The 12087-nt window shown below is 38.2% G+C and overlaps 1 long non-coding RNA gene across 6 annotated transcripts; it reads left to right on the top strand.

Moving 5' to 3' along the window:
• The first annotated feature begins 231 nt into the window (after window positions 1-231).
• On the top strand, window positions 232-4500 carry LOC141592126 (uncharacterized). 6 transcript variants are annotated; one of them, XR_012521060.1, is made up of 5 exons: window positions 232-492; window positions 993-1155; window positions 1767-1916; window positions 2455-2508; window positions 2626-3853. It is a non-coding gene; the product is annotated as an uncharacterized LOC141592126 (long non-coding RNA). The 6 variants fall into 6 exon arrangements; XR_012521059.1 differs by lacking the exon at window positions 2455-2508 and adding an exon at window positions 4021-4500 and having other exon boundaries at window positions 233-492; window positions 2626-3112; XR_012521061.1 differs by lacking the exon at window positions 2455-2508 and adding an exon at window positions 4209-4500 and having other exon boundaries at window positions 233-492; window positions 2626-3136.
• The last annotated feature ends 7587 nt before the right edge of the window (window positions 4501-12087 follow it).

Below are 12087 nucleotides of genomic sequence, written 5' to 3'. Positions count from 1 at the left end.
AGTCGCGAACTCGTCCTACAATTTTGAACCGGTCACATCACTAGTACAATTAGTCCTATTAACATCGCCCCAATAACATCATTTTTAGCTAAACCGATGTAATTGCTCGTAAATAACATCGGTTCATACAAAAATCGATGTCAAATGTGTGTAGTTTCTTATTTACATCGATTATCTAAAGAAAACGGTGTAAATAAAATATCATTAACATCGATTTTAGCATATAACCGATGTAAATAGTCTTCTCATCAATAGATAACCCTAACTTCTCCTTTTCACACGACCGTTCATTTTCTCTCATAACTTGGCACTCTCAAGTCTCATCCTCCCCTTTCATTCAATCTGCCCATCAACACCCTCAATCACCATTGATACCACCTTATATCTCGCACTCTACATATGCTGTTACGTTGATGCGCTCTACCCTCATTCTCGCAATGCACCACATTTTTTACTCCGACAACGACAAGTTAAAGCCACCATTGTATTGATGTATGTCTTTTTTTCCTTTTTAATCGTTTATATTGAGTTTCACTTGAATCATGTTTAAAATAACATAATACTGATCCTACAATCTATGTTAGTTATGTTTAATTAAACACCTTCACTCGCAACAATTTAATTGAATGATTTATGTGATTATAAGTAAGGATTGTTATTTGTTAGGTCAGTATAACGAATCGTCCATTTTTTAGAAGGGTTTTTGTTCTGTTAATTAATGTCCCATTCTGATTGTACCTCTTGCAAACTATAAGATGCGGCTAATTGATTGGTGTGGTGATTTTTTAGGGTTTAGTCAGCTGCTTGGATTTGGGATGTGGTGAGATGCTTACACTAGCGATTAATGTAAAACCTGTTAAAAAATGACTACTTTGATACATTTTACGGCAACTGATACAAGAATCATATGTTTGTAGACCAATTGGAAAGTAGAAAGTACCTTATTCTAATCTTAGCCAAATATTATAACTCTAATGATAATTTGGTTGCAGACCGGGGTGCAATCGTAGATAGATCAAACTATGCGGGACTCTCTCCGCAATGGGTTTGATATCTGCACGATTGTCCAAAGGCCTCTCTGATGGCGAATGGGAGAAATATGCTATGGTGACTGATTGATTGTCGGAAATTTCTTGAGCTCTAATCATCATATTGGTAAGTTGGCTTACGGAATGAATTATACTTGCTTATTAGTTCTTGAGAAGTTTCTTCTAATTGTATGGGGTCATTTGTAAATTGTTAATGCTTGACAAGTTTCTGCAACAACAATTACTCTTTTACGATTAGAGTGATTCAGAATAAAACTATTGGTGTAGCCATACAGAGTGAGTTCTATTGAATTCCAATTGTCAGTTTGTTCGATTCGGTGCTAATTTCCGATTAATTGAACTATTTTATAATGAATTTCTAGAGCGGTTTGTTTTATCAAATTTTTTTGGTTGATGATTCTGGCTTTATAACTGGTGGATTGTATATGGATTAAAAAATTGTATATTTTCTTAATGTTATGTGATGCTATTTAATTTATAACAATTTATTATGGATCTATTATTATAGTTTATGATTGATTAATCGTATATTTCAAGATAGCTTTGAGAATTTTAAGTTTGGCAGATATTTTTTTTGCTTTTAATATTGACACAAAGTGCGATAGTTGTGGAACGAGTGTGGGTGAGATGATTGTTATGCCAATTTGCATTGTTGAATAATATCAATGATATGATTATTCTAAATGCTTTGAAAACCCATTATTTTCATATGATTAGGTGATGCAATATGCAATTGTGGAAGAAGAGCTTCGTGGTTAAGTGGGAAATGATGGATTAGAGTGGATGAATCTTTGAGCCTGTGAAGTAATGTAATCGAGAATCTCCTGCGAATTCTAAACCTAAACAACTGCAACTTACTGAGATGATGTTAGTCCTATTTTTGTCTTATATCTGTTGGGTGGTAATCCTTAATAGGATATGGTTACTGTTTTTGTTAATCGCATATGTGGAAAGTACAAGTATGGTAATGTTAGTTGACATGAGAATGAGTTTATAAGGGCGTAATCCCAATTCCCCCATACAATTATTCTAATCCATCTAAAAGTAGAGAACAAGGAAGCCAGGAAGGGCACTTTACATATTCAGGCACCAAGTTTACAATCTTTGAGTAGCTGAAGGGTGAAGATCATGGATTGTCGATAACATGAGTCATGTTTTTGAGTTAGTCTACTTCATTCGACAGTGTTGATCACTTGATTGTATAACTATTATATTTTGTCAAGTTTGGTTAATATACATGCAATTTGTATAGTGTAGTTAGATACGGAGTAACTATTAGCTTGGTTAGGTGATCCTCTCTTTAGGTGCTTAGTCAGGTAGAATATTGTCGACTTGTTTGGGATGACTATAATAAGTATACATAAAATAAAATAAAGATTAAATGCAGTTCTCTGTTTTATATTAGGGAGATGTTCAGATATGAAAGGTTAAATATATTCATACTTCAACTTTGGGGAAGGTATCTTTTTTTCCCATGATTCAATACGGCTTCCTTTACAAATGTGTGTATATCAACATTTATATACTTATTATGAATTTTATACTCATAATAATGTATCTTCTTGTATGACTATAGGACTTAACTTGGAGTGACAAAAAAAAACTAGTTGGATTTTTGTGCCCCGATAGACTTTGCACATATATGCATTCCGAGGTTGAGACGGAGAGATACTTAACAGAGGCTTTAAAGGCTAAACAAGATAAGAGATATGTGATGGGTGCTTTTTATGAGGCGTGAGTATTACAATTTTCTGTTTTTTTTCCTGCATTTCATCACTTAGCTCACCTAATTAAAGGATTTATAAATTATGTTTTTTTATATAGCTCGCATTAGATGTTGATTGTATTTTGTCTTGGAGATATTATTACATATATTTTTGACTCGGATAAGGCGATAAAGAAGACATGGCAGATAAAAAGTTGATTAACATGGTAAGTTCAATCGACTAGCTAACAACATTAAATTATAGTTATTCATGTATGAATCATCGATAATATGATTACTTTTCATGTATTCAATTTCAGGGCTTGAAAAAGGCATTCTTTTAGGGCTTGAATGCGTGGTATGTCAAAAAAATATGATTGAGGTGCACAAACTGGCTGATCTTGTTTAATATATATGATTGAGGTGTTGAGTAGCAAAGTGAACCAATTATGCCTAGTTAACTCACTGATAGACTGAGATTATTGATGTTGTTCCTGTATGTTGATGCATATGTATGATGATGTTGCTGCTGATCTTGTTTAATATATATGATTTGAGGCATATATATGATGTTGCTGTTGTTGATACTGTTAAACCATAGTCATTTATCTGATTCACAATACTCTAAGCCTCCTTAAATCAGCTTTACGTTTGACCCCTCATATTTTAAAAAAGTGTGCATATGTATGACTTTGCTAGGCAGTAGCAAAAGAGCCTTCAAGGGTTTTAGGCACTATGTGTACATAATGACCTGCTATCCCTATCTTTACATGATTAAATATCACACCTTTGTAAAATCCAGACAAGGTACTGTCACACAATTTTTTCTGGAAATATTAAATTATTTATAGTAGTAGTGTACCTTGAGTGGATGTTGCACACAAATTCGCCTCATTTCCTTGGTCACTAATAATCCTTTCTAGGTAGTACTCCACACCAAGGTAATAATCTCATCGATTAGGGTGCAAAAGTAATATCTGATATGTACTCGTCAAGAACTTGAAAAGTATTACAACATGACTGCTGCCTGGTATCCCAAACCTTTTAAAAAATACAAAGTATGGATATGCAATAAGAATAAATTATATGTTATATATATATATATATATATATATATATATATATATATATATATATATATATATATATATATATATATATATACCTCCATGAATATAGGAACTTTTCTTACATACTGTTAGTGCCCTTGTCGGCTGCCTACTTACTCTTGATTTTGTATAAATGTAATGCCCTCAATAACCGTAGAGTAATGAGTGCGGTTATTATGTTATGAAGTGGATGTATGATATTACCGTATGTCACGCATCATCAGATCAGACGATGTAATAAAGGTATCTTGATCTATTGTCTCGAACTCTTTGAATTTTTATGTATAGATATTGTTCGTATTTTCTAAGTGTGTACCTCTTCCTAATCCTTGTTCTTTTATGTAGTGTGTTTCAGGTTCGCAATTGACAATTGAACAAATGAACAAGGTTCGAGAGCTTTGGTCGCTTTATTGTGGAAAAAAACGTCTAGAATATGTATGGTTTAGATTTCTAGAAATTGTAATTAAAAATACACATTTTGCATCGTAGAAGCGTGTAGTATAGTGTCTTAGGCTACTTTTATGCATAAATGCCTAGTAAAAGCTTGTAGTGTACGTTTTAAACTACTTTGAATGGATGGAATTGTATACGCTATGATATTTTTCTTGGTATAATAAATATATAGTTGTGTTTGAAATGTTGGAAGAAATGAGATGCAGGGTTATTATTTGTATATTGATTCATTTTGCAGGCCCCTAATAGTGTAAAAATTCACAAATAGGTTATGAGTAAATCGTCATTTGCGAACCTGAAACATACTACATTAGTTTCATACTACATCATTTTCAGACAAAACTGATGTAATTGAGACCAAAACCGATGTAGAATCGTGTAGTATACGATTGTCATTTACATTACATCAGTTTCAGACCAAAACCGATGTAATTGAGACACTATTAACATCGCTTTTCACCTATAACCGATGTTAATAATATACTATTTACATCGGTTGTAGACCAAATCCGATGTAATTGAAACAAAATTAACATCGGTTTTCACTTATAACCGATATTAATTGTATACTATTTACATCGGTTCTAAAATCGATGTTAAGGTAAAAATACTAAATACGTCGCCCCCAGAAACATTGCCACAAAAGCGATGTAAATGGGGTAAAATAACCGATGTCAATGAGACTTTTTCTACTAGTGCATGGGATACGTGTCAGGATCGTATGTGTTGTCTTCTGGTTTGTGTATTTATATAGTAGCGTGTGGTGTGAATTGATGGATGTTGAATGTGGAGGATTGGAGGTATGGAATAGAAGTTGAAATATATGTGATTTATATGTTGGATTGGATGAAAAGCATGTTAGTTTGTTTATAATGTGGCATTTTAGTGATACGGAAGTGAAATCGTTTTATTTAGTATATAAAAGTTGCATATATATATATATATAGTGTAATACTACGGATTTTCTTTGGTGACTACTCGACTGAGTAGAGCCTACTCGGCCGAGTAGTGCTGTTGTTATAGTCTGGGTTGGTTCTGCCGAGGAATACTCGGCCGAGTATAGTGAATACTCGACCGAGTAGAGGATACTCGGCCGAGTATACACTTTACTCGACCGAGTATCCGGTCTGGCGAAGCGTATTTTGACGGTTTGATTAGGGAATGTTTAGGGTTATTTTATATCCCGCGTCAGTTTCTAAAACCTTATTTTCAAACTTCATCACTTTACGTTTACCCTAATCACTCCCTAATCACTTCATAATCATTCCCTAGCATCATGGTGTGTGCAATCTTCGTGGTTCTTGTGTATAATTCCTCATCCTACTGTTGGTAAGTTCTATTTCTATGTTGTTTGTGTACTTTGGGGTTACTGTATACATATATGGAATTGGGAATATGGGGGATTGTGCAATGTGTAATTGTGTTATGTGATCATTGTATAGGAGAAGACTTCGTAGATGAGCCTTTCTGATTGTCCGAGCTTCGTGCTACTGTTGATTGCTAAGGTAGGGTTTCCCTACTCAGTTTACTGTTCATTGTTAAGACATGTTTGTTTTGTAAATATTGTTATCTGCTGATATCATCGGAGTATTAATGTTGTGGTGACGGTGTTGGTGTGGAGATGTTGTGACGGCTGTGATGTTGTGTGATTGTGATTGTGGTGGAGTCACTTGCGGGAGTGGATTCACACCCTATTTCGCCCTCCGTGGAACCCGCCACGGGAGGGGATGTGCACATTAAGGGACAGGGATTGTTAGTCGCTCGTTGATGAGCTAGACTAGGTGGGAGCGGCTGCGGTCACCCACTGGTGGCGAGGATTACCTGTTGCGATGGGTAATCTGGCAGGGCTACACACTTTGGTGTGTAGTCGGTTATTGTGTGAAATCGGGAGACTGGGGTTGGAGGATGATCAGCTGGTTATCTCGTTTGTTTGTCTTATATTGTTTGAGTAATACTGACCCCGTTGTTGTTTGTGGAATCTGCGGTGATCCATTCGGGGATGGTGAGCAGACTTGACAGGTATTGCTAGTGGTAAGCTTGGGGCAGTCATGGGAGCGTTGTCATCACCAGTCATAGCATCACCGTCCGAGTCTTAGTTTTTATTTCATTAGTTGTCAGACATTGGAGTTGTATTGTTGATTCAGTTTTTGGATTTTGGTTTGATGTAAACTTTAACCCTTTATGGCATTTAATAAATGTGCTCAGTTCAGACGCTTTTGATATGTACTAACCTCGGGTAACCGAGATGGTAACACACTTTCATGGTAGGGTGATCCTGGTAAGGCACCTTGGTATGAGGGGGTGTTACAAAGTGGTATCAGAGCCGAAGATTCCGGCACCTAAACAAATGAATCTAATGAACTTAGGGAGTCTAAATAAAATGAACCCGGGGAGAGTTGTTTGGAGCTACCGCAAAGACTCGGGAGACGTCCCCGAGTCGCAATTTGGCCCTCATTAACTCGAGCCGGTCACATGGGGAAGTGTGATGAGAGTTGTGTTGTATGTGCATATTTGTGAAGGTTCCTGATGATGATAATTGATGGTCGAAAAATGTATATGTGGAATTTGTAGTTTGGTGATTTGAGAAATAGGTGAGGGGACGGGTTTGTGAACTTTTGGTGTATCGGATTTAGCTTGTGCATGATTTGTATGATTATATGTTTATAACGTGGCATTCGGTTCCTGTTCATACATGTTTGTTGGGGGAAATAGAAAGCATGATAGGGGACTTTTATTGTTTAAACCCGTCTACTGTATGGCTCGGCCGAGCAGGGCAGGTACTCGACCGAGTAGGGAGTACTCCGCCGAGTAACCAAGCACTCGACCGAGTGTTGTTTGGCAGTGAGTAGCAATGGCTACTGTATGTGCTAACTCGACCGAGTAAATAGGTATACTCGACCGAGTAGTGACTACTCGGCCCAGTATTGTTTTTACTCGACCGAGTGTTGTTTCTGGGTTTTTGACGTTAGCTACTGGAGTCGAATACTCGACCGAGTATCTAGGATACTCGACCGAGTAGTCGTTACTCGGCCGAGTATAGTATTGTAGTATACTCGGCCGAGTGTTCCTTTGGCGGAAGATTGTTACATTTTGAGCCGTAGGATTTTGTGCTTACGTTTCTTTATCTCTTATCAGCTCAAAATGCCGCCCAAAAGAACCCCCGCATAGATCCAAGCTTCTGAGATGACTCTTGATGAGGTTGCTCGCATGATTGAGCAACAAGAGGCTCTCCTTGAAGCTCTCAAAAATGTGGGAAAGGGCAATGAGAAGTCGATGGATGCTACTCAGCTCAGCATCATCATTGCTCGCTTCAACCTGTGGACAATGGGCCCATGGGGGCGCTTGGGAGGAGAACAAGCGTTTGCATTTGTGGAGTCGCCACCAATTTATTGTGGAAAATTGGAAACCGTTCGAATACCTCGTGCCATGTCAAGACACAAAGTAGAGACATGAACACCAAGCAATCGTTACCCTTAGCATTCTATGTTTAGAATGACTCTCGTGGATGCCAATGAACACGGATGTTCACAGAGATCTGGAGTAAGGGGTGAGGGTACGTATTAGGAAGCTCTTTTGATCGAACACCTTATCCCGCCCGCCTCGATAGCGGCCTCTACTAATGATTAGGGACATCGTCTATACTCGATATATCGTCGATTATATGCATGCAATGCAACATCCAAGTTTTAATCCTAACATGTGAAGATTAGACTAAGTCGGTTAACACGTAATTTAGCATACAATTAATGTCGAAGTAGGATTTAAGTGCTCAATTACATGTGAAGGCATACAAATGATACAAGAAATATGACAAATACAATAAATAGAATTACAATAATGAAAATTACAATAATTACATTGGGTTCATTGATGTGTGTCGAAAATACCTTTAAAACGGATAATTTGAGAAAAAGAATAAAAGAAAGAAATAACGAACAGATCAGTAGGTGATAATACGGTTAATAGTTAATTATACGTAAGCTAATAAACTAGGTCAAGGCAGAACGGAAGTTCAGAGGCGTAAATCAACACGAACAAAGCAAAGAGATCGCGCCCTTTGGAAGAGGCGCATCGATTCTTTGCGTCTGTTCCAAAGGTGAGTTCTGGCTGTGAAGCCGGAACTGCAAATCGTTAATGTAAATTGGTGAATTTAAATGATTAATTACGATATTTACTCGGATGGAAGTGATTATCAGGTTATTTACATGTGATTGATGGTCATAAAAGCCATAAACCATGGATGAGACAGATTTAAGACGAATTATTTACATGGATGAACGATTGATTAGTGACATGGGTGAACAAAATAGGTTAAACATGACAAATTAATGACAAATTAATGACGAATATGACAATAGACAGATGAAAATATATCAAAGGACGAATTCCAGAAACCCGATATGAACGAATCGAATTCCTACAACCCGGATTGATTTTAATGACAAAAACCCGCAAATATTGGATTATAAGGGATTTAAGTCGGATTTAAATGACGAAATTGACGTGTTAATGATGATGATTTATGTACATGTGAAATTATTATGCTATCGAATCAAAGAATTAAAGAAAACAAATGAAAACGAATAAAAGTTGACGAATTACAGAGGACGAAGGAAGAAGAAAGGAAGCAGAAGGCTGGCGGCCCTCACGAAGAGGCGCAGCAAGCACTGCGCTCCTTCGAAGAGGCGCAGCAGTTGCTGCGTCCTTTCTCGACGGTTTGCCTTCTGGAAATCCGTAAAAAAGGGTTTTACACGAGGTTTTAGAAATCGGTTTTAAGAGGTGTTTTCGACATAAACCTTACATTAATGATACAAAAAGGTAAATAACAATAATAAAAGAGAGATTTACACCCTCGGACTTACATGTTTGTTAAACGAGATGAACTAAGTTTACGATTAGTGATGCTCGACTCGAATGTAGACGAAAGTGCCCTCGTAAGAGGAAAACGATTAAGATTAATTAAGTTGATTAGTTGTAGAGATGGTCAAATTGGTCGGTCATGCAAACGAGGCTGGTACTCAGAAGGATCCGAGCTTACGTGGTCGAATGTTCAAGCACGTAGACGCCAAAAAGTAAGAACAAAGGTCTAGAATGCAAAGGGAGAAGAGAAGGGCGGACACTAGCGTGAGAAATATGAGGAGCGAAGGCTCCTATTTATACTAATTACGTGAAGGAATAGGGTTTTCGGAGAGACTTTGGAAGTGAATCTCGGAAAGATATGAAAAAGATACGAAAAAATACGCAGAAAAGGACCTGGGAAGAGGCGCATCAGTCACTGCGTCTCTTGGAAGAGGCGCAGCACCTGCTACGTCTGTTCCAAAGTGGTTTCCTCCTGTGGAAGAAAGATTTCCGTGTTTAAGTTATGGAATAACGGGATAATTTGGTTTTCCTTAATATCTTGTATGAATATTACGGGAAATTGTTTACCAAAGATTAAAAGATTGTGAAATATTTATAAAATATGGAATAGAAATATCCGGAACATTCCAGAACATTCTGACTCGGGATTTAACGGTTATCAGAAAATGAAGACGGTTTTAGGCCCGGACTCCAAATGTACTCCAATTACTGTCAAAACGACCGTATCGGCGCGTAGATGACAACTATGAGGTAGACATTAGTGTTTGAGCAATCACTTGACGATAAACTTACGAACTGTCACAAATCGTTCCGCGTACCAAACATGCGGCCCAATCATCACCGGGTGGTTTGCGGGAGGTGGAGAAATGAGGTATCTACAGAGCCCCCACTTTGACTGAGGCTTGGACAAGGCGAAAGTCAAAGTATAGCCATCAGGTCAATCGAAGATTACAACCTGACGACTATGGCGACGCGAGGCGGTTCAAGGAGTCTGAACCAAGGACCTGTCGTCGGGAACATTTTAGAGTCTGTCGACTATCGGGGAGGGTTATTTAAAGTCCATTAGACTACGTAAGGAAGCTCGCCAGCCATAGGAAGAGACCATACCTGAGATTTTTAGATGAAACAGGACTGAAGACACTTCGGCGAAACTCTTTGGTCTGAAGATAACTTGGTGTCTGAAGGTATGAAGGTTTATCCTGAAAAGGGGTATCTGAAAGGCATGAAGGGTTTATCCTGAAAAGGGGTATCTGAAGGATTATAAGCAAACGATGATTTTGAGGAAAGACAGCAGGACACAGTCTGGAACTGCTGGGAGAAATCTGTTCGTGTTCAGCTTCAAACAAACTTCGGAAGAATTCGGGGTCGATGTTGATCTCCATGTCTCGAGAGGAAGCGACTGTCGGTCATGAACTCTCGTTGGGGAACATAATCGGGAACTTATCTCCATGTCTCGAGAGGGATTGTCTATCCGCTTACTCTCGCTGGGGAATATAATGAAAGAACTTTTCTCCATGTCTCAAGAGGGATTGTCGATCCACTTACCCTCGCTGGGAATATAATGAAGGCGTGTCGAAACACCTGTGAAGAAATACCTGCTCGTTGTGACAAGCAATATCTTGGAAGCGATAAATAACGTATAATAGTCTGCTGTTGGCTTAGAAATGCGAGTCTGAACGAAAGATAATCGTCAAACGGACCAAAAAAGATAAAATGGCAACGGGGAAGAGGCGCACCAAAGATGGGCCCACAAATAACGAACTCATAACGAATTTTTGAAAACTCGTATGGAGGGAACACCAGGAAGAGGCGAAGCAAGAGCTGCGTCTCTTGGAAGAGGCGCAGTGCCTGCTGCGTCTGTTCCTGAAGGTGTCTTTTCTGCGTAAAAACGCGATAAACAGAGGGGTTTCATTTCATTTGTTCGAAACACAAATTCCTCAATTTCTCTCTCAAATCTTAACCATTTCCGCTAAAATTTGATCCAAAAAGCTTGCATTAATCATGACTAATCGAGGTTGTAGATACCCAGTATCTGCTGAGACTCCAAAAAACACCCGATGATTATCGGACTACAACATGTTTTGGGATCGCAGCGTTTGATTGACAGTTTGTGTACAACTTTACGTCGGAAAACTGAAAACGATTTCGAAAACAAAATATTTCAAAAATACCTGGAGTGTTTAATGCACGACGACGGGGTCGCGATGACACTAACTAGAGTCAAAACCGACACCGGACCAAAAACCGACTCGAAAATTCAAATCCCGACTCCAACAACGAGTCAAACCGAGTCAAACACAAAAACCAAAAATATCTCAAGCCTTCTATACTAAGTTTTCCCGGATTCATGTTGGTCAAGTACCAAACATGTGACTACAAAACCTAGGATATAACAAATCATGATTGCGTTTGTTGTGATAGTGACAACACAACTCGAAGTGCCGCGACGTGGCTCGCGCCTCTTTGAGCAGCCCAGGTGGCCACGTCGCTCAAAACTCACACAACCACTCATTCTCCTATAAATACCCCTCAAATGCCACCCATTTGAGACTTACACGAGTGTCCGCCCCCTCTTTTCTCCCTTAAAATTCTCGACTCGACTTCTAAAGTCACAATCCGACGCGTGTTTACGACCTACCTATCGTAAACACGAGCCTTACACATTGTTTGGTACCGTCATCGTGCATTAAATCACTTGTCCGACCACTTTGACCACTACACCATCACTAAACTTTTTAAAAACACTCTTTTACTTACCAAAACGGTTTTAAACCGAGTTTTTTTCGATCAAACAAGTTGTTACACTTACGTCGGTCACTCGCCATAACCAAACATGTAAGTATGAGGGTGTAAAAATCCTCTTTTATTATGTTTTCATTTGTTTCATGACTTTAACATGCTAAAACATGCA

Source organism: Silene latifolia, chromosome 7, assembly GCF_048544455.1.
Source record: "Silene latifolia isolate original U9 population chromosome 7, ASM4854445v1, whole genome shotgun sequence".
NCBI classification, from domain to species: domain Eukaryota; kingdom Viridiplantae; phylum Streptophyta; class Magnoliopsida; order Caryophyllales; family Caryophyllaceae; genus Silene; species Silene latifolia.
This window is presented reverse-complemented; position numbering and strand designations above follow the sequence as displayed.